General features: G+C 39.5%; 1 protein-coding gene across 1 annotated transcript in view; it reads left to right on the top strand.

The window, feature by feature from the left end:
• Positions 1 to 14,099: 14,099 nt before the first annotated feature.
• Positions 14,100 to 22,469, top strand: part of LOC141340495 (activin receptor type-1-like) — a 47,550-nt gene continuing 39,180 nt past the window's right edge. The window contains exon 1 of the mRNA XM_073845486.1: positions 14,100 to 14,464. The gene's annotated coding sequence lies outside the window, so the exon portion shown is untranslated. The remainder of the gene's footprint in view (positions 14,465 to 22,469) is intronic.

Here is a 22,469-nt window from a genome sequence, read left to right as displayed (position 1 = left end):
TCCAGCCCCTCAACTCCTAGGTGATCTCACCGAGAAAGGTACAACGAGAAAGTTTTACCTTCCCATCACCATCGAGGGTCATGTCAAAGTGGAAGCCCTTATAGACACAGGAGCCGACATCACTCTAATGTCAACTGAACTCCTTGAGGAAATTCAAAGAACGATAACTGATGGAACTTTCAAACTCCAAAAGTGCGAACTGAACCTGCAAGCATACTCAAACATGGGCCTACAGCTGAAACATGTGGCCCCAATTCACCTAACAGTGGGACCGATGAATCTCATCCACCCAGTCTACATCTCACCTCTAAACAACTATCCGCTCCTCATAGGAAAAGATCTGCTAAATCGCTTCAAACCCTTGATAGACTTTAAGCACCTGAAGTTGTGGACGCAAGTCCGTGAGCCATTGCCCTTCCAGTCAGTAGTCCCCAATGAGTCGCAGTGTCAAGCCACAGACGTTGCCTTCAATTTGCTTAGTGACGATGCAGTGTCAAAGTCAAGGCCAAGCTCAAGTTCAACGCCAAGCAACAAAGAACAAGGCCCTTCCCTCTGCTCACTGCAAGCGTGGGACTCAGGTCCCCCTCAACTCAGAACTGCCATAAATGTCCAAGACACTTTAGTATCTGTCGCAGTGCTAGCCCCTGGGCAGGAAAACTCAGCCGGCAGCCTGAATCTCTTCAAAGCAACGAAGCACAGACACCAAAGCCTACCAAAGGACACCAGACTCAAGAAAGCAGATCACCAAAGACTTAAAGAAATTCTACATGAGTACAGGGACTCTTTTGCAAAGGACGTCCCGGACTGTGGCCAAATGAAACTGATGCCCACAGCGTAAGTCCATGACTGCCCAGACAATCACCAGGGCAATCTGAAAGCGGGCGTGGTCCGGCTCAACAGCGACCCTTGCCCATCACAACCATTCAATACATTTCATGCCCTCCCACCCATCCCGATGGCTACAGCTCTTACCCGCCACCAACATACCATTGGTATGCAACACCCCTCCTCCTCCCACATCAGCAGACCTACCCATTTCTGCTCACATCTTCGAACTTTACTCTCCTACGAGTTCTACACTCGACTAATCCGCTTCTTCAGACCTCCGCACCCTCCAATCCATTAAGAACATGCTGCATCTGCAAAATGGTGCCTTCACATATGTCTCTGAGCCCCTAACTGCGCCAAAGCTTGTAGTCCCTCAGAGCCAAAGGGGGATGTGGCTTAGGCATGCACACGATGCACCATGCGCAGTGCACTGTGGTGCCAAAACCACCTACTACCCATTCAAACAGGTGGCACAGTGGCCTGGCATACAACAAGATGTGGCAGATTACATAGAAGGATGCCTGATGTATTGCCAGTTTCAACCAAGAAACCCAAGCCACCGAGCATAACTCAAAATTGAAAAAAATGATGCAGGAAATATAGAGACATTTGGATGTAAAGCCCCATGCTATCTCCTTCGCACAAGGAACTCAGTGTCGGAAACAAAGTGTGGTATTACGGTTCCGCCATCCTTGGCAGAACACTCCCTATCGCCTGTCAGAGAAAGTCCTTACCCCACTGAAAGGAATCCCACAAGCTCTCGCCTGTTACTGACCGAACCAGAATCGGACAAGGGCGCAGCGAGCCCGTTCTTCGATGGGTTCACCAAAAGCAGATAAAGAGACACTGGGGGTCCAGCTAACAGCAAAAGGGGGAAGACCAAACCCACTGACACAGACCGACAATTCATGACTATGCCTCACACTAACATGATTTCTATCCTTCTAGGTAAACACACAGCTAACCTCCCAAACACAACACAAATCACCTAAACATTCTCCTCTGCCGCACTGCTAGGACCAACCTCCGCCCAGCAGAGAGGAGCTGCTCCACACATGTGACACTTGTCCTTACTGTCTAACCTCATTCAGTGTCATTGTGTCTCTTTGTGTTTTCCTTTCTCTCTCTTTTCCTATGTGTCCCTTCCTTCTAGCCCTCATCAGAAACTTACCTAACTTTCTTTTAAGTCTAGGCCCCTGAAGGTGGGATTGACTCAGTACACCAAATTAGTTGCAAATCACTGCCAGAAATTTCGTTAACGATTTGAGCAACCCCGCCAAACCATGACCGTCGTGGCTAACTGTCCCGTTGTTATTTTCTATCTCCAGGTAGATGTTATGATTCGCCGCCGTGTTTCTCTGCGTAATCAGGATTACCAATAGCTAACCGCAAAGTCTACCTCTAAAGGTGTATGGCCGATTCGACCCTATGATGTTTTCCGGAACAAACTACACCCTATCAGCCCCCAAAACTCTTGGGCCGACACCCGTCAGACACGGGAAGTCCTTGCCCACATGCAGGCAGATGTGAAACACATGCCGCGCTAATTACAGAAAATGATCGTAACCCAGGCTGAATTAAGCGGGTACAACCGGCGTCCCAAACGATTATTGGGCGCTCTGCTGGGGCTGGTGCGGCTGTAGGCACTCTGTTTAACATTCTAAACCTAGCCACCTTAAAACGACATGCGAACAAACTCCAAGCTGAATTACGATTTAGCAACGTCATAAATCTTAACGAACGGTTCACAGTCATACCAAAACGGTTACGCTCAAACGCAACGCCTAGTTACTCCCATGGCCCATGCGCTACGAGAAAGAGACTCCTTAATGGATAGCCCGCCTTGAATACGATCCCAAGCACTGTCTGACGTAGCACCTGATCGAGCACACGTCTACACCGCCTCGTTGAACTCCCGATACTCCGGTCAATCAAAACCACCAAATTAACAATAATTCTCACCGATGCGGCCCTACGTTATTGCAAGTGCCTCTAACTGTACCAGGCCAAATAACTAAATCCCTGCACCAGAATTCAGCTAGTGATGGAGATTTTGTTTGTGTCTTGTGCGTGTTTTGTTCTCTCTCTCTGCTTCTTGTTCCAGTGCCTGCCGATGTTCACACCAGAAACATCGCCAGCCAAAAGGGGGAATGTGTAGGAATGCGGAACAAAGCACCCAAACAGAAGTGTTCACATTTCTGTTAATCAAAAAGAATCCTCCTCCCAGCCATAAAATTTTAACATGACCATCACATGATAATCACCAGACGCTAATTGTATGGACCGCTTTTGTCGAGATCTGCGTCTTACGCATCCAGAGAGAAGAAAACGCTCTCTGTCTCAAAGCACCTAAGAAACAAACCTCCAGTCTTCTGAAATAAAGCTGGCATGGCACATGATGCGTCCAGCGTGACTCACATGGTTTTTCGGACTTCCTGTCCCCCTCTCCCCTGACATTCCAAAACACCCCGTCTCTCAATAGAGATACGTACACTGCAGAGACAATCTTTAAGAAACAATCAGCTTATAAACAGTATCATATGTTTTCATTTATATGCTCGATGTGTTTTATGTGATCGTTGGAGTTTAATCTATGCATTTATATGCCTTTAGCAGTGACAAATGTTTTAGCATGCAAGCAATTTACCATGGGGTAATATGCGATGAAATATCATGATGGATGCAGTTTGTCTGAATGAATGAGAAAATGATTGTGTATACTTTGTTATACTTTCTTTTTTATACTTTAAATAGTTTATTGAAGTTAATAACAAAAATTGCAGAGAAATCCATATCCTAATAAGTTACGTACCAGAAGGAATTACAGGACGAAAAGGGGGTGGCGTGACCCGCCCCTTCAGCAATGCCATTGGATCCCAGCATCGTGGGACGTGCCCTAGCGGCCCGTTTAAAACTTCATGTTCCTAACAGAACGGAGCGAACTAAGCGAACTCAGCAATAACTCAGCGAACTCAGAGCTCCCAGCTCTCGCCTCACGCCTTTCGCCTCTTGTGGTTTGAGTGCTTTTCCATCTGCGCTCGACCACTCGACCAAGCACGCGACGGTGCCATCAAAACTCTACAGAACAAACCGAAACTTCGTGACTGCCAGACTCTTCAAAGTCTCGCAACTCTGATACAGAAGAGCTCCGAACGCATCAACCTGCGTAACCAGGCAACCGAAAGATCGGCTCCAGAAAACCACTCCTCCACGTCGAGGGATTTCCCAAACTACGTCATCGACCAGCAACCAACCAGAACTTTCGCTCAGACGAGCCCCCGGAACCCCCGTTCCCGGCACAAACGCAAGTAACAAGATCTCTGTTTACTTCGCTGAAACTGGTGCGAAATATTCCCTAAGTAGTTAATAGCTAAGTCTCTGCTTTTGTGATTTTCTAAGGTTGCGATCTAAGAACTAGTTAAGATACTAGAACATTTGGGGTTCTCCTCAACTCAGTAATTTCTCATCCCCGGAACTGTATGAGTGTGAGTGTGAATGTGTGTGTGTGTGTGTGTGTGTGTTTATTTGTGTTTAGTAGATTAGCGTTGTGTCTTAGAGTAGTTCAATAAATCATTGTTTCATTAAAAGAAGTGTCTTGACTTTATGTTCACAAAGTTCTATCTGTGTTTAGATCAAGCTACCTCAGCTTTAAAATTTCCTAACGTAATATTTTGGTTTATTTGTGATCTTGGCCAGGAACATAATATAAACCTTTTTGAGTTAATACAGTATGCTGAATTGACCACTTTGCTGGACGAATGGTTAAGAAGTGTAATCTATTAACTCTGAATCAATTTAATCAAGTTCCGAATCTTTCGATTCGATTCCTTATTTGAATCATTATAAATTTGAGCTAATTATTCCTTACAAATGCATGGCTTCAACACATTAAGGCGCATAACTGACTAATTCTATATCATAACCACAATGACATATTACTTAACAATTAGCTAATAGTTTTGTGCCTCAATAAGTAAAGTCATAACATAATGATATCTCTGCAAATCATTAGCTAATGAGTAATTAAAGCAGACAACTGGAAGTTGAAGTACATAGCTTTGACCACTGTAGTAACTAACACATGAATTTGCACTATTAGTTGATAAAATAAGTTATTAGGGAATTAATACATTATGGCACAATTAACTAATAACAATGTATTGATTACTTAATCTATGAATCATATAGAATGTTCATTAGTTGCTGCTGTAGTAATCATTAATAAATTGCTTAGTTCTTCATTAACTTGTGATTATCTGTGCATTAATTAAACATGAATTAATGCTTATTTGTGCACACGTATTGTAAAGTGTTACCGTGTTTTCCATGTATTTTTACGTTAGAGGCTGAAAGCTGAGAAAACAGCGTTTCTGCTCCTAAGAAAAGTGGGTTCATGCAGTGTTACTGAAATTCTGTCCTACATTAAAATCCTATTCTGTGCATGAATAAAATACCTTTTGCAACGGAGAAAGAAATTTATTAATGTGTTAGAAGTGTTTTCCATGTATTTTTACGTTAGAGGCTGAAAGCTCAGAAAACAGCGTTTCTGCTCAGAAGAAAAGTGGGTTCATGCAATGTTACTGAAACTCTGTCCCACATTAAAATCCTATTCTGTGCATGAATAAAATACCTTTTGCAATATAGAAATACACTTATTAATGTGTTAGAAGTGTTTTCCATGTATTTGTATGTTAGAGGCTGAAAGCTAAGAAAAAGCTCAGAAAAGCTCTGCTTCTAAGAAAAATGGGTTCATGCAGTGTTACTGAAATTCTGTCCTACATTAAAATCCTATTCTGTACATGAATAAAATACCTTTTGCAATGGAGAAAGACACTTATTAATGTGTTAGAAGTGTTTTCCATGTATTTTTACGTTAGAGGCTGAAAGCTGAGAAAACAGCGTTTCTGCTCAGAAGAAAAGTGGGTTCATGCAGTGTTACTGAAATTCTGTCCTACATTCAAATCCTATTCTGTACATGAATAAAATACCTTTTGCAATGGAGAAAGACACTTATTAATGTGTTAGAAGTGTTTTCCATGTATTTGTTGTAACGGGTGAATAAGCAGAGCGGAAGCAAAAGCAGAATATAACCAGTTTATTAAAGATGATGATGATGATGGTGATACAAACAGTGAAGAGAATGTCTCTCGGTTGGGTGAGGCAGGGGCAAGATGGTGCTGGTGAGGTGACGATCCAGATGTGGGTGAAGACACAGATGAAACAGTCACAACGAATCCCACGAAGACAAATCACATACACATCCAGTACGACAAGACTCCAAGAACACAAACTCCAAGAAACACGAACAGCAATGACGACAGTGAATCTAGGTGAATCATCTGACGGGGAAACAAAGCAAGGAGTGAGTTTATGTAGTGATCGTTAATGAGTGACACCTGGTGAGAGTAATGATCGGCAGCTGCGCTGATGAGCATGACGCACACCACAGTCACACACACACACACACACATCACGGGACCTGAGAACACAGCGGATGTGTGAACCGTGACAGTACCCCCTCTCTTAGGAACGTCCCCTGACGTTCCCAGCCATCTGTACCTAATTTTGGAAACATGAAACACGGGATGAATTCTCCTTTTCTGGAGGGAGGTTGAGGCGGACTGCCACCGGACTAATGATTTTGGTGACAGAAAACGGGCCAATAAATTTGGAAACAAGTTTATTCGACATGGATCGGAGAGGAATGTTTTTGGTAGAAAGCCACACTTTAGAACCGACGACGTATACGGGAGGCCTAGACCGGTGGCGATCGGCTTTGGCCTTGGTGCGCGCTCCCACCTGGACTAGAGTCTCACGGGCTCTAGTCCAGGTGCGATGGCACCTCTGGACGAAGGCGTGAGCGGAGGGGACCGCGACTTCGGATTCCAGACTGGGAAAAATAGGTGGCTGGTACCCTATGCTACATTCAAATGGGGATAGGCCCGTGGAGGATACTGGCAACGAATTGTGGGCGTACTCCACCATAGAAAGTTGTTGGCTCCAGGAGGAAGGATTTCTGGCGACCATACATCGTAACGCTCTCTCCAAATCTTGGTTGGCTCTCTCAGTTTGCCAATTGCTTTGAGGATGGAACCCCGAAGAGAGACTAACAGTGGCCCCCAGAAGTTTACAAAACTCTCGCCAAAATTTGGACACAAATTGGGGTCCTCTGTTGGAGACCACGTCTGTCGGGAGGCCATGTAACCGAAAGACGTGGTCCACGACTGCCAACGCTGTCTCCTTGGCTGAAGGTAATTTGGGTAAGGGAATGAAATGAACCGCCTTCGAGAATCGGTCCACCACGGTCAAAACTACCGTGTTACCCTGGGAGGGTGGGAGGGCGGTGACAAAATCTAGTGCGATGTGGGACCAGGGTCTCGAAGGGATTGGCAGCGGTTGTAGGAGCCCGTCTGGGGGTCTGTTAGAAGTCTTACCAGTGGCACAAACTGAGCAAGCCAAAACAAAACTGCGAACATCACGAGCCATAAGTGGCCACCAAAATCTTTGCTTAACCAAATGTAAGGTGCGACTTACCCCTGGATGACACGCCACATTGGAACAATGTCCCCACTGGATAACTTCGGACCGTAGACTTTCTGGCACAAACAAACGGTTGGATGGGCAACCGGCCGGAGGCGTTACCCCATGTAAGGCTGTCTTAACCTTCGATTCGACCTCCCAATTGAGGGCAGAGACAATAAGTGTCTCGGGAAAAATACCCTCGGGAGTAGACGGGCGATCGGAGCGGTCAAAAATACGTGACAAAGAATCGGGTTTGATATTTTTGGAACCCGGGCGGTACGAGAGTGTAAAATCAAAACGTCCGAAAAAAAGAGCCCACCGAGCCTGCCTAGAGTTCAGTCTTTTAGCGGTTCTAATATATTCCAGGTTCTTATGATCGGTCCAAACGATAAAAGGTACCCCCGACCCTTCTAACCAGTGGCGCCATTCCTCCAATACTCTTCCTTCAGGTCGAGGTACTCCGCGGGCACGTTACACAGATCCGCCGCCTTCTCCTGAAACACAGAACTAGAAACAGACGGACAAGCAGACACAAGACAAGACTCATGACACTTAATGCTCCACTCAGACACAGACTTCAGCTGCCAATCGATACGGGGATTATGTTTAGTGAGCCAGGGGTGTCCTAAAACAATGGGTGCGTGGGGGGAGTCCAGAATGTAGAAGGGAATACTCTCACTGTGGTTGCCAGACACAGTGAGAGTTATGGGATCCGTGATGAGGGTGATGTTGGGGAGGGTCTGGCCATTGAGTGCGTGGACGGCAATGGTGTCAGTGAGGGGGAGGAGGGGAACTTGGTGATGTCGTGCAAAAGTAAGGTCCATAAAATTACCCTCAGCTCCCGAATCCAGCAGTGCAGAACAATGAAGAGAGTGGTTGGACCATCTTAACCTAACCGGAAGGAGCGTGGAGGTCGCACTGGATGAGGTCTTAGCAGCGGAGATCTGGACAGCTATATGCAAAATGTCCGGCTGCCCCACAGTAAAGACACAGGCCCTGGGACCTCCGCCTCTCCTTCTCCTCCCGGGTAAGCCGAGCTCTACCGACCTGCATGGGCTCGGGATCGTAGACGGGACCGACCGCGCCCTCGCCGCTGGCTCGAAATGGTCCTCTCTCCGCAGGGGGGAGCCGAGCGGGTAACCACCGCCGCTCGGCCCGGGAGAGTCGAGAATCTACCCGCATGGCCAAGCTAATGAGGCCGTCCAGGGTGGCGGGTAGCTCCAGGGCATAAATCTCCTTCTGGACGCGGTCAGCCAACCCATGCAGGAACATGTCCCACTGCGCCTCCTCGTTCCACTGACACTCCGCCGCCAGGGTGCGGAATTCGATGGAGTAATCCGAGACGGATCTCTCCCCCTGCTTGAGATCCGCCAAGACTCGCGCGGCCTCTCTCCCGGTGTCCGCGCGGTCAAACACCCTCTTCATCTCGGCGGCAAGTGTCGTGAATGAGGTACAACAAGGGTCCTGGTTCTCCCACACCGCCGTTCCCCACAGTGCCGCCTTCCCAGACAGTAGGGTGAGCACGAACGCCACCTTGCTCTCCTCGCTAGTGAACGTACGCGGTTGTAATGCGAAATGCATCGAACACCTAGCGAGGAAAGCTCGGCAGAAGTTCGGCTCACCACTGTAGATCTCCGGGGTGGGAAGGCGGGGCTCGTACTGCGGGGCTGCGCCAGATGGTGTAGGAAGAACGAGCGGGGCGGGCGGCGTGGGCGGCGCAGCGGGAAGTCGAAGTTGTTGCATCCGTTGGTTGAGCTCGGACACCTGCCCCACAAGCGCTCCAATAGCCTGAGCTTGACCGTCCAACCGAGAGACACAGGCTTGCATGAATTCCTCCGGTGTGGGTTGTGGCGATCCTGCTGCTTCCATAGTGGTCAGATGATTCTGTAACGGGTGAATAAGCAGAGCGGAAGCAAAAGCAGAATATAACCAGTTTATTAAAGATGATGATGATGGTGATACAAACAGTGAAGAGAATGTCTCTCGGTTGGGTGAGGCAGGGGCAAGATGGTGCTGGTGAGGTGACGATCCAGATGTGGGTGAAGACACAGATGAAACAGTCACAACGAATCCCACGAAGACAAATCACATACACATCCAGTACGACAAGACTCCAAGAACACGAACTCCAAGAAACACGAACAGCAATGACGACAGTGAATCTAAGTGAATCATCTGACGGGGAAACAAAGCAAGGAGTGAGTTTATGTAGTGATCGTTAGTGAGTGACACCTGGTGAGAGTAATGATCGGCAGCTGCGCTGATGAGCATGACGCACACCACAGTCACACACACACATCACGGGACCTGAGAACACAGCGGATGTGTGAACCGTGACATTTGTATGTTAGAGGCTGAAAGCTCAGAAAACAGCGTTTCTGCTTCTAAGAAAAATGGGTTCATGCAGTGTTACTGAAATTCTGTCCTACATTAAAATCCTATTCTGTGCATGAATAAAATACCTTTTTCAATGGAGAAAGACATTTATTAATGTGTTAGAAGTGTTTTCCATGTATTTTTACGTTAGAGGCTGAAAGCTCTTTCTGGAATATTTTCAATTGGTCGGAATACAAAATATGGAATGGTTCCACATTGTTACCTCATTTCAACATTATTGAATAGAGGTTAATAGCAATTTGGAATCCGTTTTTTGGAATCATGCACTAAATTTCTACAAAAAAATTCAGTTCACTTTTCTTCCACCAGATGGCGTGCATCTGTGTAAAGATATCTTGGACGTTCCAGAAATTAACCCCATACTGTTAACCGCCTGTTTGTGCAACCCGGTATCACGTCAAAGCGTGTAATAGACACGTTGGTCCATTCAAGGAAACGTGTGAGTGTCACGTTTTGCCTCCTCTAAACGTGAAAATGACACGCATGTACAAAATGGAGTTATCATTGGAGCACCACCAGGGGCGGTAATTTTCCCCCAATGACAACAACTCCACACGGATTAAAGACAAGCGATATAGTGCGTTAAAAATGGATTTAGATCGCTTCAAGACGCATAAAGGTAAGGTTTCCGTCTCTTATAATCATCGTTTAATGAGTGAAATTTTTATTTTGATATTTGTCTGTCGTAGAAAAAGGATCATGTAAAAAGTCCACACTGTTAGCCTACCATATATATATATATTTTTTTACCATAGTAACTGACCCTCGACCATGTAATGTGTAGTCAATCCCTTACAAAAATGACCATGTTTTATTGTAGTAAGAAAGTATTGATTGCTATTTGTATAACCACAGTTTTACTACAAATGCCATGGTTAACTATGGTTAGTGTAGCAAAATTAATTTGTTGTTACCATGGTTTTACTACAGTAACCATGTTTTTTATTTTGGTTTAATTTGTAGTATTACCATGGTTATCCACATGTAAAAAAAAAAAAAAACAATAGTGTAATACAGTATAATACATGGTTCAACAACTATAGTATTTACAAAAAAATTACTATAGTATTTTTTTAATGTGAGTAAATTTTGTAAGGGATGCTCAGTAACCACAAGTAACCATGCTTCTCCCATTTTAAATGTAGTTTTATTGTGGTATTTCTAGTTAAAGCACATAACCACAACATTTAGTATGGGTTTACCTCAGTAAGCATAGTTTTACTGTGGTATTTGTAGTTAAAGCACTTTAACAACAACAACAATTACTATGTTTTTACCACAGTAACTGTGTTTTATTGTATACTACAGTATTTGTAAAGCACAGTAACCACAATGCTGGCTACACCTTTAATACCTTTTTGTGAAGTGATTGTAATTCAATTTTTTTTCTGTCTTGCAGTTACATCAGATCACATACTCCACAACAACCAAAACAATAATCCAAAAGCTCTCTTACGAAGCCATCTCTTGTAAAAGTTCTGTTTCTCTCTCTCTCTCCCTCCCACGATTCATTTCCACATAGTTTTGCTCTCTCTCTTTTTGTGGTTCATCATAACCTATTTTTAAAACTCAAAATTAAATTCTGGCCAATTCTGAACTTGAAGCTCCCAATGCTGATCTTGAAGAAGCTGTCAAGGAGGCTGAACAAGTCCTTCAAAGGTTCAACCCTTCACAGGTAATGTTGAACACATTTAGTTTTAACCAGTTTGCTTTAATGAATGCATCCTTATTTTATGTGTTGTTAATGTTTTTCCTTAGAGTCCTTCCTCTCAAATATTTTTGTCACAGATCATTTTTAACACACCGTCTCAGCATGTATATATTTCTCTTTGTTTCAGCTGAAAAGGAAGTCCAAACGAAGGCCTGCCATGGGATTTGAATTCGACCATCTCGTGCATTTATGGAGAAGACCAAAAGCTGCTAAGGCAAACACTTCCAATGGTACGTCTGTGTTGGCCTGAGAACCTTGACCAAACTTTACTGCAGTTACATTTTGCACAGCATGTGATATTTTCAAGTCAGCAAATTCATATGATATTTTACATGCATATTCATACAAAATTCTATGACTTTTACTCCTACTGCTGATATTACTTCAACTCTCATTGTAAGTAGTCAGAGTGTTTGTATCATAAAGTTGATTTTAAGTCTATTGTATTCTTTATTAACCTTTACAAATTGGCGCAGCATCTTCCCGTTTCACCAGTATGTGATATCTGTCTACATCTCACAGTCTGGCTTTCTTTCCATGATAATTTTCTATTGAACACATCTAAGAAGCAAGAGTCTGGAAATGCTAGTTTAACTTGTCACGTGACAAATCAGATCTGCAATTAATTTGGCCAAATCAGTTCAAATCTGTTCGCACCAAGAGCAAGAACTATAATGAAAATTATTTTAGCTATTTATTTTTCACACCAACAGAGAGTAACAATCTGTTTACTGTTATACATGCTGCAGTTATGTTGTTGTCTACCATTTGTTGTTGTCAATGTTTTTATTGTTCATCATGTGATAAATTCTCTTTCTTCCTGTCTTGCAGGATTTTACACAGATTACTTAGTCCTTCTCCATCAGCTCTCCACAACCCTTCCACATCGTTCTCTCTCCTGTGGCACATCTGCTGTCAGTCCTTTACTGTGATGTAAATGACTCAGAGAAGGGTCAGCTGACCAATACTCAACTGTGAAAGTTTTCACAGATCAGAATAGTGATGTAAATGACTCAGAGAAGGGTCAGCTGACCAATACTCAACTGTGAAAGTTTTCACAGATCAGAATAGTGATGTTAGTGACTCAGAGAAGGGTCAGCTGACCAATACTCAACTGTGAAAGTTTTCACAAATCAGAATAGTGATGTTGGTGACTCAGGGAAGGGCCAGCTGACCAGAACTGAACTGTGAAAGTTTTCACAGATCAGAACAGTGATGTTAGTGACTCAGAGAAGGGTCAGCTGACCAATACTCAACTGTGAAAGTTTTCACAGATCAGAATAGTGATGTTAGTGATCCAGGGAAGGGTCAGCTGACCAGAACTGAACTGTGAAAGTTTTCACAGATCAGAATAGTGATGTTGGTGACTCAGGGAAGGGCCAGCTGACCAGTACTGAACTGTGAAATTTTTCACAGATCAGAATTGTGATGTACATGAATCAGGAAAGGGTTAACTGAACATAACTGCACTGTCAAATTTATCACAATGCAGAATAGTCAAGTTAAGGGTTCAGGGAAACCTTCAACTGAGAAAAATCTTATATTCTATATTAATATTCTATATTAAAATCAATATTCTTTTACAAATCAGAATTTGAAGCCCAGTAACCAGGGAAAGGTACAACAATCAAACCTTTGAAATAAAGTTTACAACTGTATAAGCTCATTACCTAATAATGAAAACTTTTATTCACTGGAACAGCACTGCGTGACATTATGATAAAAGTAAGAGGGAGCAGAGCAAAAAGAAACACTGACACGTGATAAATTGCGATTGTGAACGTTTTCACCAATCGAGTTTGACCTAAAAACAGTGTTTTTGTATTCGTGCAGTCTGCGTGTGAAAGAGCGCCTATCTTTCACATTCCTTATAGCGGACTACAAAGGGGTTTACGGACAAGAGCTTTGCTGTGAAAAAATTCACAGATCATGCTGGTTAAGATGACACCGGTTTCAGTCTTCTAAGTGTCCAACTTTCGGAGCTATAAGCATTATAAAATTAAAAGTCGATTCGAAAAAAATCCTGATTTCGGCCAGAAGAACAGCATCACCACCACCAGAATTCACACAACATGGAGAACGAAATCCGGCATTTGCATGTTTATTTGCATGTTTATGACAGCACACTGTGTTTTTACAGCCAAAATAAATCTGAATATCAAACCGCAAACTATCTTTACTGCGGTCCTCAACCGCGCAATATAACCTATTTCCATGCCAATGTAATCTTGTAATGATTGTTTTAACATGTTTATTTGACACATCTACTCATGCATACATGTACTACTTTGTGTCGATTATACACAAAGTCACTTTAAGTCAATTAAAAGACCATTTCAAAATTAGTAAGTTTGCTAAAAATATTGTCTTGGTGTCACTTTATGAGCTGACAGTATGTCAATATGAAACAGGTCAAAATAAGATGCTCTGTACTTTTCAGACCTCATATACTGCTAAGAAAACAAGTTTCAGCACACTACGGTAACTATAAGTGTCCGACCTGACGGCCGTCTCTTTACTCCTCCCCTGACTGCAAGGGGCTGTTCTAGCCAGCCGGTGGCAGGCTAGTGTAGTGCATCTCGAACGCACCTATAGATATAGAGAGCAACTGATATAAATATTGGTTGGACGTTTAGGGGGGAGTATGTGGGAGTATTTGGCCGCTATTCGCGGAGAATTTAGTAACGTCAATGATTCTAATTTTGACACATAGCATCGCCACAAGTTGTGGGAAAGTACGCATAGGAAATTATGCACTAATCGGAGCCAGTGTGTGATTGTGTGGGGTGGGGGCGCTCCTCCTACTGAAGGCCTGTCCTACGCGCACACACCACTAGTAAAACACACGAAAACAGGAAGGATCCAGCACGACTCCTGTTCAGTCGTAAACACAGCATGAAGTTGATGAAGTTTATGGATGAAGACGGAGAATGTGTGGTGTCCGCTTCACGACAGCACTGAGAGGCGTTCATTATATTTTCCAGCTCTTCTCAGCGCTTTGTGAAGGTAAGAGCTTTGCTTTTTGCGTTGCCTTTATTCGCGTGTCTCCTTCGCTTTACATTAAACTTTTTTTTTTCATTTAGAAATTATTTTAATTAATGAGTTTATTTGGATACAGCCTATTTCTTTTGAGTGTATATTCATGTAGTCATGTGCATTTAAAACGCACCAAAAGTGTTGTGTAACATGAGTCAAAGCCATCAAATACAGAATCTGAAAGACTTCAGTTCAAGTTTGCTCTAGATTATAGTGAAATGTAAAAGATTTGGACGAAGGACATTTTTGGTGAGGATTGGGGAAGGTTTTAGGGTGAGTCGTTGGTGCAAAATCGCGGCCAATTGACACGTTGTTAGTGCCTTTGTGATGCAGAAGAGGTTCGTCTCACCTCTGCTGGAGCCATCAACTCCACACTAAGCTTTCAGCATAACAAAGACCAGACAGACGTCTCACACAGATCACACCATGCCATTTACTCTTTTAAAAATGAAACAACATAACTGTATGAACTTTACAGTGTTATTTGTTAAGTATATTTTTTATCGAGTTGTGCATTGTGTAAAAAAGATTCATCCCATAAGCAGTTAGTGTGATTTCGACTTGCACAAAAACCTAAGTAAATAATTAGTCAGCCTGTTGGTTACTTTATTTTTCTCAGATCACAAAAGAAAAAAAAAATCATGCTTGCCTTTGTCTGTTCAATTAAAGTAGTCATACTTACAACAAATCAATCAAAGCAGCTTTACAGTATTAAATAGGAAAATAGTGTGTGTCAATAATGCAAAAGGACAACAGTAAACACTCAATTTTCAGTCTTTTAAAAAAAGATTCAAACATCCTACAATAATCCCATGAACTTGTCCCGTGTTGGAAGGCATAGTATATGTTTACCAAGAAACAAACTGAAAATGTGTTCTATTATTAAGCTAAAATTATCAGACGTTGTACTCCTGTGTACATTTATCCAAGTGTGTGGCAGGAAAAGGACACAAACAAATAATTTTGAGAAATGAAAAAAAGAAAAAAAAAAGAAAAGGAAAGGACAAGACGTGTGGCCAAGTATGGTGACCTATACATGCAGACATATACCTATCTGCATTTAACCTATTCAAGTGCACACACAGTAATGAAAACACACCTGGAGCAGTGAACACTCCAGCAATTTGAGTGGATTAATTAAACACCTCTGATTAGCCACTGAGTTCAAGAAGTCGTCTGCCAAAAAAGTTTTGCCAATATTAGATGCCCCCCACCAACTCTCCCATACACAGAAACACAAAGATCATGAATGCTATGTGTGCAGGGTATGTGTTCTGACAGGTAGGGTAGGTGGAATGGAGCTTCTAATTAAAGTCATGTGTTTTGGTATGTAGTGATGTAAGTGTTTCGGCTAGCTTTCAGTTGAATGACATGATCATACATAGATCATGAAATGTCTGTGTGTTAGGGTAAATAGTGTGATTTATGTATTATTTATATTTTTATATTTATATTATTATTATTATTATTATTTAATTAACTTTTTGAAAAAAAAAACATGCAATTTTAAACTTAAATACCTCTTCTGTGATGAGCATATTCATTTTTAAAATAAAATTTGTTGATAGAAAATGCTTTCAAAATCATGTAATACAAAGGGTTTATTTCTAAGAACTTGGCACAATGTGTTTTAAACTTGACCCCTCTACATTCTGAGTATATCACTTGCATGTGACTAAATATTGTAATAATCCCAACCCATAATCCTTAGCCAGTTTTAGTCACCAGTAATTGAGTTAGATGCTAAGAATATATTTAAAGCAGATACATTTTCAGAGTTTGTTTGGAACAATTCATTATTTTAGCCTTTAAGACCAAACAAAAAACACTGTTGTTGCTTCGTCAGTGGGAATAACTTATGTGCAGGTAGCAGTCCCTTTGGCTAGCACTTACCGATCACAATCAGCATTTTTATTTTAGCAAGTCAGTTGAAGCAATTGAAGACAACATGCTTTAAACCCATAAGCCCAGCAGCATGCAGATCAAATTGCATTTTGTATTATTACCACTACTTCTTCCATTTCCGTTTCTTCAACAGGAAGTCAGCTATTTTTATTTGAATGTGGATTTTTGGAGAAATCAGGCTGTAAGTTAATTCATACTCCTCCGAGCAGAAACAAGTAGTTCACACCAAATTTTGTCATTATAATACCAAGATACTGAAGATGCTAAATTGTGGACAGGTTTTTGATATCATGAACAGTGTTGCCATGGCGATTCATTAATTGTGATTGACCGATATTGATTTTTTTATTACGATACCAGTTATTTGCATGTTTATGTGTCCGATAACCAATTTGCAGAACCAATATTTATTTACTGTTATAAATAAATAAATGAGTGAGTAAAGTACTTCCCCTTGGTTTTTCCTCCTTTCAGTCATCAAGTGTTGAAAAATAGCAGTCTTACATGTTAAATTTAATCTTCATATTACAACAATAAAATATTTATAAAAAGCATTAGCAGCAACACCAATATTATCTATAAGCAAAACAAATGTCTAATGGTTTCAAATGGAGAAAATAAATAAAGGACAAGAGTCAACTGCTATGTTAGATCAGAATTACTAATAGGGCTGGGCGATATGGCTGAAAACTATATCACGATATCAGTGTTTCATATCGGTCGATATCGATAATTATTGATTTTTTTTTTATGACCCATTTAAAATAAGGACCAGGAGAAAAATATATTACATTCAAACATTTTTATTTTAAACTTAACCTTCCTCTGATCATAATCCCCTCATTTATTAAGACATAAATCTCAACAACCCTGGAAAACTTAAATAATTAAAATGTAAACATAAGTCTAAAGTCACAATATACACTTAATTATCTCTTAATGCTCAATTCAAACCCCATTCATTGTCGATGAAGTGAATGGTCAAGCTAATGTATGGCTCAGAAGTACGGCTTGACCACAGGTCAGAGGTTGTTGCAAAGTACTTGGCTGATAATATTTATTGCTGCACAGATTGCTGGTTGCCAGTAGCCAACGTTACTTCTTTCCTGGTACTTTAGCCTACTTTGTGTAATAACGAAAACATTTATTTCAGTGAAGAAATAAGTCCAAACCTTTCAACATTTTGAACAATAGGGCCCTACAATCTTTTGCTTTTTTCAGAAATTCTTGTTTTCATTTTTCTGATAATCAAATGAAAGCAAAATCACTGATTTATTTTTTAAAATAAAAATAAAAGGAGCTTTACTGTTAAAATTAATACATAGAAGAAAAATTATATTCAGTTAAAAAAAGGTTTAATAATAATAGTATTTTTTCAACAATTAAGTGGTGACTCTTTTTTATATAATTTTTTTTATCATATATATTGTTTTATGTAAATTATTTAAATGTGAACATATAAACACCTACATTATACTGTACAAAGTAATACAAGACTAATATTGTTTTGTTACACGTTAAACCGTACTTTTATTTTGACAGGTTGCCGTGAAGTTTCAGTGTGTAATACAGTATGAATGATGCTAGTTTCACTAATGAAACGGTAAAATTGACAAAAAGTGACACTCACAGCAGCTTTGGAGATGTATTGGAGTTTGTCTGTTCATGTGAGATGCAAAGGCCAAAAATTAGCGGGAGCGTCACGTGTGCAGTATGCGTGTAGTGAAAATAAAAAAAATACGTCTTTTTTGGGGCAGGACTTGATGGATTATCTGAGCCTACATGACTCTGACTTCACAAGACTTCACAAGACTATGAAAGAGGTGCTAGTGAGGCCAGCAGGGGGTGCTCACCCTGTGGTCTGTGTGGGTCCTAGCACCCCAGTATAGTGACGGGGACACTATACTGCCAAAAAAGCACCGTCCTTCGGATGAGATGTTAAACCGAGGTCCTGACTCTCTGTGGTCATTAAAAATCCCAGGATGTCTATCAAAAAGAGTAGAGGTGTGACCTAGGCATCCTGGCCAAATTTGCCCATTGGCCTCTGACCATCATGGCCTCCGAATCATCCCCATATTCTGATTGGCTTCAACACTCTGTCTCCTCTCCACCAGTGAGCTGGTGTGTGGTGGGCGTTCTGGCGCACTATGGCTGCTGTCGCATCATCCAGGTGGATGCTGCACACTGGCGGTGGATGAGGAGATACCCCTGTCACTGTAAGCGCTTTGAGTGTCTAGAAAAGTGCTATATAAATGTAATGAATTATTATTATATAGACAACAGAGAGAGAATTAAATTCAGCGATTTTATTTCCAACGTGCTCATTCATGGCTGTATATTATTTTACTCAGGCAATGTTACGTCTTTATTGGGAGAGGACTTGACATTATTTTACGCGCTGCATTGGCGATCCTTGGTGCAATTGTGGAAGTAACTGCTTTTCAAAATGAAAAATGAAAATTTGATGTTTATCTGCTTACCCCCAGGGCATCCAAAATGTAGGTGACTTTGTTTCTTCAGTAGAACACAAACAAAGATTTTTGAAACCTTTGAAAGTAAAAAAACAAAACAAAAAAAAAACATGGTTGCTGCTCTTCGGCTGGATATCAACACACCGATAAACTTAGTAAAAGTGTGGAGGGTCTGCAGCAATCATTTTTCCCCTTTCGGCATTTGCATATACTACGCCAAAGCGTGTACACATGTAATAGGGCTGCACGATTTTGAAAAAAAAAACCTAATTGCGGTTTTTCTGACAAATATTGCGATTGCGATGCAATTTTCGTTTTTTGCGTTCGATACTTTTAAGTGCATAAAACTAAAATTCGGAATAAAATATGTTGTTACTTTTACGAAACAGAGGGTTAAATAAACTAGAGGTCGACCAATATTGGTTTTTACCGATACCGATAGCTAGGTTGGACCACACCGGCCGATACCGATTAATTAACCAATAGTTTTTGAAAATGGATACTGAAAGGCAACTAAAATAGTGCTCTACTAGTTTTTAAAAAAAGTATTAAACCATACTTTGTAAATTAATAAAAATATTATATATTGATCATTAAAGTTATTTTATAGTTCATTAATGTTAACAATTAACACACTCTAACAAGGAACAACACTTCTATACTACAGCTTTCATAAATCTTAGTTGATGTTACAAATGGGCTCATTGTAAAGGGGTGGGAATCTTAACAATATGTAAAATTGCAGTTTCGATGCTTTTTGTTTATATTAAAATTAAGATTCAATTTAATTAGATTTTATATTAAATTAATTTCGTGCAGAATTTACTTATATTTTTTATATATAAGCAGGCTACTTTTTAAAACAATAGACAGTAACATATGACAGTGACTGCTTTAACAGGCTTCAATGAATGCACCGATCTATTTCGATATATCAGATGTTTTGTCCTGCTCTGAAAACATAACTGGCTGTGTTTACATCAGTTTCGTATAAAAGTATTCGAAAATGCAAGTTCGTTTAACTGCATCCGCAATCGAGCTTTTTAGGACGAACAAACACAAAGAGAAAGTGAAAGTCTGTCAGTGCGCGAGTTTTGTGCATCTAATAGTACTGCATTACAAACGGCAGAAATGAAGGCATATCTAAAGTAAAACAAGATTTACTTTTACACAGACAGGACGCGTCGCGTGTAGTTCAAGGGGAAGTCTAAAACAGTTTATTTAAATCACCAAACGGTCAAATGTTTACTTAAAGAATGATCAAAAAAAGCAGCAAAGATTAGTTTAAACAACAGATCAAACGAAAAGAGAAAGAGCGATATATATTGTTGTAGCCATTTAAGATTTTTTTTCTGTTTTACATTGTTTAAATATTATTTGTTTGTGTTTTGTTTAAGTTTAATTTGTTTATTATGAAAGAAGTTTGTGTAACTTGTAAATGTCATAAAGGACGTCCCAGGTAAAAAAAAAGTGCACTAAAATGCACTTTATTTAAGTATACTTAGTACACTTTTCAGTAATGTACTAAAAGTGCTCTATTTTCGCACACTAATTTTGTACTTAATGTACTAAAAGATAGTATTAAGTATATGTTAAGATAAACTTAATACCATCTAAGTGTACTCAACTGTGCTATTTTGAGACACCCTGAAATTGAACTAAAATGTGCTTTTAACATACTATATCTGTATTTAAAAAAATATATTTAGTTAAAACTAGAAATACACTTGAACCCTATTTTTAAACATTTATAAATATATTTAAGACTAATTTAAAGTATAGCAATAATATATTAAAAGAATATTCAAAATGTGAAAAAAGTGTGCTAAAATACAATTTAAGTACACTTAGTGCACTTCCCTTAATGTACTTAAAGTGCTCTATTTTCGGGCACTGATTTTGTACTTAATATACTAAAAGTTATTCTTAAGTACTCCTTAAGATAAACTTAAGATCATCTAAGTGTACTCAACTGTGCTATTTTGAGACACCATGAAGATGAACTAAAACGTGCTTTTAACATACTATCTCAGCATTTCCAAAAATGTATTTTGTTACCACTTATAATACATTTGAAACATATTTCATAAACCTTTAAATATACTTATTATACATAAAAAATAAACGTACTGATTATTTAAAATACAATAATAATATATAACAAATGTATACAAGGCGTATTTATAATGTATTGCCCACATGTTTTTTATTAATAAAAAATACACTTATTAATTATTTAAAATACATGAATAATATATAAAAAATGTATACAAAGCGTATTTATAATGTATTGGCCACATATATTCATTAATAAAAAATACATTTGTTGATTATTTAAAATACATGAATAATATATGACAAATGTATACAAAGCGTATTTATAATGTATTGCCCAAATATTTTTATTAATAAAAAATACACTTGATGATTATTTAAAATACATGAATAATATATGACAAATTTATACAAAGCGTATTTGTAATGTATTGCCCAAATATTTTTATTAATAAAAAATACACTTGATGATTATTTAAAATACATGAATAATATATAATAAATGTATACATAGCGTATTTATAATGTATTTTTTATTAATAAAAATATGTGTGCGCAAGACATTATAATTACGCTTTGAATAAATTTATTATATATAATTGATATATTTTAATTAATTAATAAGTGTATTATAATGAATAAAAATGTATGGGCAATACATTATAAATACATTGTCACAAAACGTGTAGGAAAGCAAAAAATAACGTCTTCAATAAAAAGTCTTCAATAAATCCTCAGGCAGAGTAACAATAGACAGGAATGGCGGGAGAAGACGTGCACACAACGAAGGAACATAGGTGTAACGCTTGTAGCTGGACAAAGAAACAAGGAAATCAAACAAACTTATAAAGGGGAGATAATTACAACAACAGGTGGAGGGGATCACACTAATGAGCAGGAAGACCAAAAAAGGGCATGGGAGAAACCAAACAGACAGTCCAATGGGGGAAACACTGGGAAAAACCAAGACAAACAGTCCAAGGGCGTGACATACACTTTGTATACATTTATCATATATTATTCATGTATTTTAAATAATTAAGAAGTGTATTTTTTATTATTAAACATATGTGGGCAATACATTATAAATATGCTTTGTATACATTTATTATATATTATTCATGTATTTTAAATAATCAACAAGTGTATTTTTTATTGATAAAAATATTTGGGCAATACATTATAAATACGCTTTGTATACATTTGTCATATATTATTCATGTATTTTAAATAATCAACAAGTGTATTTTTTATGTATAATTAGTATATTTAAAGGTTTATGAAATATGTTTCAATCCTATTAGAAGTGGTAACAAAATACATTTTTTGGAAATGCTGAGATAGTATGTAAAAAGCACATTTTAGTTCATCTTCATGGTGTCTCAAAATAGCACAGTTGAGTACACTTAGATGATCTTAAGTTTATCTTAACATATACTTAAGAATAACTTTTAGTATATAGAGTACAAAATTAGTGGCCGAAAATAGAGCACTTTAAGTACATTAGGGAAGTGCACTAAGTGTACTTAAATTGTATTTTAGCA

The sequence above is a fragment of the Garra rufa genome, chromosome 8 (assembly GCF_049309525.1).
Source record: "Garra rufa chromosome 8, GarRuf1.0, whole genome shotgun sequence".
NCBI lineage: Eukaryota > Metazoa > Chordata > Actinopteri > Cypriniformes > Cyprinidae > Garra > Garra rufa.
Note: the sequence above shows the minus strand (reverse complement) of the source record. Positions and strands in the feature narration are given on the sequence as shown.